We start from the raw sequence: 6,037 nt of genomic DNA on the forward strand, positions 1-6,037 counted from the left end.
CGGACACTGCGAGAGGGCTGTACAAGCAATGATCACACGCACGGCACAGCGGACACACCAGGAACCGCGGTGTTGGCCGTCGAATGGCGCTAGCTGCGCAGCATTTGTGCACCGCCGCCGTCAGTGTCAGCCAGTTTGCCGTGGCATACGGAGCTCCATCGCAGTCTTTAACACTGGTAGCATGCCGCGACAGCGTGGACGTGAACCGTATGTGCAGTTGACGGACTTTGAGCGAGGGCGTATAGTGGGCATGCGGGAGGCCGGGTGGACGTACCGCCGAATTGCTCAACACGTGGGGCGTGAGGTCTCCACAGTACATCGATGTTGTCCCCAGTGGTCGGCGGAAGGTGCACGTGCCCGTCGACCTGGGACCGGACCGCAGCGACGCACGGATGCACGCCAAGACCGTAGGATCCTACGCAGTGCCGTAGGGGACCGCACCGCCACTTCCCAGCACATTAGGGACACTGTTGCTCCTGGGGTATCGGCGAGGACCATTCGCAACCGTCTCCATGAAGCTGGGCTACGGTCCCGCACACCGTTAGGCCGTCTTCCGCTCACGCCCCAACATCGTGCAGCCCGCCTCCAGTGGTGTCGCGACAGGCGTGAATGGAGGGACGAATGGAGACGTGTCGTCTTCAGCGATGAGAGTCGCTTCTGCCTTGGTGCCAATGATGGTCGTATGCGTGTTTGGCGCCGTGCAGGTGAGCGCCACAATCAGGACTGCATACGACCGAGGCACACAGGGCCAACACCCGGCATCATGGTGTGGGGAGCGATCTCCTACACTGGCCGTACACCACTGGTGATCGTCGAGGGGACACTGAATAGTGCACGGTACATCCAAACCGTCATCGAACCCATCGTTCTACCATTCCTAGACCGGCAAGGGAACTTGCTGTTCCAACAGGACAATGCACGTCCGCATGTATCCCGTGTCACCCAACGTGCTCTAGAAGGTGTAAGTCAACTACCCTGGCCAGCAAGATCTCCGGATCTGTCCCCCATTGAGCATGTTTGGGACTGGATGAAGCGTCGTCTCACGCGGTCTGCACGTCCAGCACGAACGCTGGTCCAACTGAGGCGCCAGGTGGAAATGGCATGGCAAGCCGTTCCACAGGACTACATCCAGCATCTCTACGATCGTCTCCATGGGAGAATAGCAGCCTGCATTGCTGCGAAAGGTGGATATACACTGTACTAGTGCCGACATTGTGCATGCTCTGTTGCCTGTGTCTATGTGCCTGTGGTTCTGTCAGTGTGATCATGTGATGTATCTGACCCCAGGAATGTGTCAATAAAGTTTCCCCTTCCTGGGATAATGAATTCACGGTGTTCTTATTTCAATTTCCAGGAGTGTACATCTACATCTACATCTACGTGATTGCTCTGCTATTCACAATAAAGTGCCTGACAGGGGGTTCAATGAACCACCTTCAAGCTGCCTCTCTACCGTTCCACTCTCGAACGGCACGCAGGAGAAAAGAGCACTTAAATTTGTCTGTGCGGACCGTGATTTTACTTATTTGATCGTGATGATCATTTGTCCCTATATAGGTGGGTATCAACAGAATGTTTTCGCAATCCTACGAGAAAACTGGTGATTGAAATTTCATGAGAAGATCCCGTCGCAACGAAACACCCTCTTGTTTTAATGATTGCCACTCCAGTTCACGTATCATGTCTGTGACACTATCTCCCCTATTTCGCGATAATACAAAACGAGCTGCCCTTCTTTGTACGTTTTCGATGTCAACCGTCAGTCCCACCTGATGCGAATCGCACACCGCACAGCAATACATCAGAATAGGGTGGACAAGCGTGGTGTAAGCAGTCTCTTTAGTAGACCTGTTGCACCTTCTAAGTGTTATGCCAGTGAATAGCAGTCTTTGGTTTGCTCTACCCACAATATTATCTACGTGATCGTTCCAATTTAGGTTATTTGTAATTGTAATCCCTAAGTATTGAGTTGAATTTACAGCATTCAGATTTGTGTGAATTATCGCGTAATCGAAATTTAGCTGATTTCTTTTAGTACTCATGTGAATAACTTCATACTTTTCATTATTCAGGGTCAACTGCCACTTTTCGCACCATAAAGATATCTTATCTAAATCATTTTGCAAATCGTTTTGATCATCTGATGACTTTACAAGACAGTAAATGACACCATCATCTGCAATCAATCTAAGACGGCTACTCAGATTGTCTCCTATGTCGTTAATATAGATCAGGAACAATAGAGGGCCTATAACACTTCCTTGGGGAACGCCGGATATTACTTATGTTTACTCGATGACTTTGTTCGAACTGTGACCTTTCTGACAGGAAATCACGAATCCAGACGCACAAATGAAGCGATACTCCGTAGGCATGCAGTTTGATTAGAAGACGCTTGTGAGGAACGGTGTCGGAAGCCTTCAGGAAATCTAAAAATATGGAATCAATTTGACATCCTCTGTCGATAGCACTTATTACTTCATGAGTATGAAGAGCTAGTTGTGTTTCACAAGAACGATATTTTCTGAAACCGTGCTGACTAAGTGTCAATAAATCGTTTTCTTCGAGGTACTTCATAATGTTCGAATACAGTATATGTTCCAAAATCCTACTGCAAATCGACGTTAGTGATATAGGCCTGTAATTCAGCAGATTACTCCTACTTCCCTTTTTGGGTATTGGTGTGACTTGAGAAATTTTCCAGTTTTTAGGTACGGATCTTTCTGTGAGCGATGGTTGTATATAATTGCTAAATATGGAGCTATTTCATCAGCATACTCTGAGAGGAACCTGACTGGTATACAATCTGGACCGGAGGCCTTGCCTTTATTAAGTGATTTAACCTGCTTTGTTACTCCGAGGATATGTAGTCTATGTTTCTCATCTTGGCAGTTGTTCTTGATTGGAATTCACGATGTGGGTAAAATACACCTGTTTGCAATACCTATGGGGTGGCACTGGACAGATTTGTGATTCATCCCTTTCATGACCACTGAAGAGAAAGAAAGCTTTTTGCTTAGTCGTACCATAAATTAAATACAATGAAAATCTTGAAGGAATAAAGTGTGTGATCCGGATAACGTAATACTGAATATGCACTCGTCATTATGAGGATGTTTTGTATACAGTAAAATTGTGATGAGGTGGATACTGATGTGCAATGTTCATGATTTTCTATGGAAAGCGAGTTGAGGACTATGATAAAGTATTCAGGCTCATAGTGGCATTTTGAGAGTGTGATGAAGTTTTAGGGTTCTGTAAGGATTCTGCTGATGATTATGAGTAGTACTGACGTACTGTGAAAGATGTCATGATGAATTTAGGGATAGGGATTAACTTCATAAAATGTAGTGAGTTGTATTCATTGAGTCATGTTAAATACATTTATGGCGAGATAATGTAGTTTGCGTGAAAAACTGCAAGTATATTCATTGAGATGAAGAAATGTAACTGCAGATGTATTTTGTGCTGAAAATCGGTTGCTGTGCGTGGTTTATAATTGATAATTTAATAATAACTCTAGGAATGTAAGATAACAGATTAATGATGATCTGCAGAGGAATATATGGTAATAAAATATTATTGGTGATTGTATCTGATTACCAATTACAATAATGGACAGATAAAATAGTTAATCGTATTAATTGTTATTCCCAGTGGAAAAAGAGGTAAAAGTGTTAGTCAGTATCACTGCAGAGACGTGTAAAATTTTTCCTTTCAGTAAATAAGTTAATTAACATGTCAAATCTGCGTCTGGAACCGCAATTAGTAATCTTGATGTCACATTTCTGCTTCTGTAGAAGTTTGCTTTCAATGGCAGCTCGTAGCTAAAATCAGCGGTGGTGCTGCTCCAGAAAATTTTTAGCTATTGTTTTAAAATTCTCTAAAAGGGACCACACACGTATAAAAATAAAATTTGTTCAGACACTTGATAAAATCCTAAAATAACGGAGTCAAATATTTCTTACTTACTTTAGCCTCGATTATTACGGTCCATGCATGATCTATTCATTTAAAAGGAAATCCATTCTTCTTGTTTTAATTTCCCCAAAAAGATCAATAATTTTGTCCTTGATTTCTGGATAGCATCTGAGGAAATTTTTATCCATTTAAAGCACTGCAAGCTCGTTTAGTATTTCAGAATTTACAGTGAGTTTTACACAAGTGTTTACTCTTTTCAGTGTTTAAAAGCAGTGATCTGACTATGATGTAGCTATGGAAACTATCATGACGATTTTTATCCGTTTCGTAATTTAATTACGTTTTGTAAATTTTTCAAGATAAATTTCAGCAGCTTGGATAATGTACAATATCAGATATACAATATACTTTCAGTTCAGTTTCAAGCTCTTCTTTGTCAATAATGGGATACGCTTCAGCACTCAGTACTATCTCTTCTGTAGGACGTTCATTCTCAAAAGCAGCCTTGCACTTCTTGTTGAACAGTTTAGGAGCTACTAAGTCTTCAGTGGAAGTACAGGCCGATTATATCAGTACATACACTGTCACACATACTTAGTTTCTGTTATGAGTGCCTTTAGAAGATTGCCACAGTAGTTTCCATTTCTTAATTCTAAAATGGCAGTTTTGAATACTGTGGTACATTGGTTAATTTTAAACGTAATAATTTCTCAAGATTGCATTTGGTCGCAAATCATTTAAAAATTAGGCATACCCTTATGAAAAAACTCTAACAAAAACTTGTAATTATTATTATTCAGGTATTTTAAAATTCCTGTCGCTTCTGTAACAGTTTGATCTGCACTTGATGTTCACTTAATTTCAGTAAGGTTGTTTTTTAAGGTCGCAAATTTTCGTGAACTCTGGTCCGTATTTTGAAGTTACGGCTTGTAGAGGATGGAGGGGGATTCTGACGTTCCATGTTTCTTGAGAATGGACAAACTTTGCAGTAATCTTGAGAAGAACATTAGAACAACCAGAGCATTACAGAAAATATTCTTAGATTTCACGTAATACTTGCTATATTTCTCATTATTAAATTAATATGTGTAACAGTGAATGAAATGTGCATTACTATAAACGGCTTTAATTTTTGCTTGGACTCCTGATTATTCTCCCTTTCATAACATTTGCACCATCACATGTCCGAGCTGTCAGTATTTGTCTATCTCCTTCGTGGATTATGTCCTATTATTCTGAAATGCGTTTTGATGTGCTATCTGCTGTTTGGTTTTTTGGAATAAAGAAACACAAAAACGCGCAAATACTTCTCTGTTACGTATTACCTTAGAACAACAACCATTTAACTGTGTTCCTCAACGTAGGACGCCATCAGCAATGACAGCTACGAGGAGGATGGGTTTTGCCTTCTTCATTGAACTTTCAACTGCCTTTTCCATTGTTGTGACTGCCGTTTACACTACCGTGTGTAATGATGGATCCAGGTTTCATCAACAGTCACAAATCGGCACAAAAAGGCTAGCAGACTCGGTTGAACATAGCCAGACATTATGTTGAATGTTGAGTCGCATGTACTTTTGGACGACTACGACAATCGCGGCACCCACCACGCACACAGCTGAAAGAAGAAGATGAAAAAAAAAAAAAATAATGGGTTGAAGCGGGACAACAGTCTAATTCTAGACTTTATACTATTCAAGAAATGGTACACGGTTGAACGCAACACGCACAGAATAAAAAATTTGGTAATTTGAGGTAAGGTCTTATGGGACCAAACTGCTGAGGTCATCGGCCCCTAAGCTTACACACTATTTGATCTAACTTATCCTAACTTACGCTATGGACAACACACACACCCATGCCCGAGGGGAGACTCGAACCTCCGACGGGGGGACCGTGCGGACCGTGCCAAGACGCCTCAGATCGCGTGGTGGAAAAAAAATAAACATTACATTCCACCAGAACGCTGGGGACGGCACGGCGGAAGCGACAGTGCTCCCTTTATCTTGCAGCCTTGCGTGCAGCTCTCTGTGTGCACATGCGCACAACAGCCAACCACCATGCCACTGGAACTGTGAAATGTACAGTTTCATACAAAGATTTATATTTTTAATAA

The 6,037-nt window shown here is 42.4% G+C and overlaps 1 pseudogene; it reads right to left on the reverse strand.

The window, feature by feature from the left end:
- Positions 1-4,004: 4,004 nt before the first annotated feature.
- Positions 4,005-4,882, reverse strand: LOC126238723 (uncharacterized; annotated as a pseudogene).
- Positions 4,883-6,037: the final 1,155 nt, after the last annotated feature.

Source organism: Schistocerca nitens, chromosome 1, assembly GCF_023898315.1.
Source record: "Schistocerca nitens isolate TAMUIC-IGC-003100 chromosome 1, iqSchNite1.1, whole genome shotgun sequence".
NCBI classification, from domain to species: Eukaryota; Metazoa; Arthropoda; class Insecta; order Orthoptera; family Acrididae; genus Schistocerca; species Schistocerca nitens.